Consider the following 542-nt stretch of genomic DNA (forward strand, 5'->3'; position numbering starts at 1 on the left):
GAGGGCAAAAAATGGGAACCCGAGAGGAAAGCGCTGTTGGCGCGCCTAAGCTAGTGGCCCGTAGAGTAAAAAGGGTACCCCCAACAAAGTTGTCGTTTGACGTTCTGGTTTCACTTTTTATCATCTAAAATGAGTTTTCTACACGTTTTGAGGGGTTTTAGCAAAAAAAAATTTTTCGACTACTCGAGCTCTCTGGCCCGTTCGGTGCACATTTTTGAAAAAAGCTAGGGAGCTGCCCCTAGGTTCGGGGTGTCACAAAATGTTGAAAAGTGGTCGAAAAACCACTATCCAGAATCGGATGTAGAATCGTTAGACGAACTTAAAATTGTTCTACGACACCCATCTGCGACGTTTAGTATTCGAGTTATGGCCCGTCCTAGGTCTGACCGAGCAATTTTTGTTCCGCGCACTTTGTGCACCGTACACTTTGATGTTTGTATGAAAAAGTACCCTACCTAGGGACGCGTAGAGCAAATTTGTACCCCCGGGCATGTTGTCGATTGACATTCTGGTTGCACTTTTCATCATCTAGGGTGCGTTCC

Source organism: Anopheles coluzzii (genome assembly GCF_943734685.1).
Source record: "Anopheles coluzzii chromosome X unlocalized genomic scaffold, AcolN3 X_unloc_1, whole genome shotgun sequence".
Classification (NCBI taxonomy): domain Eukaryota; kingdom Metazoa; phylum Arthropoda; class Insecta; order Diptera; family Culicidae; genus Anopheles; species Anopheles coluzzii.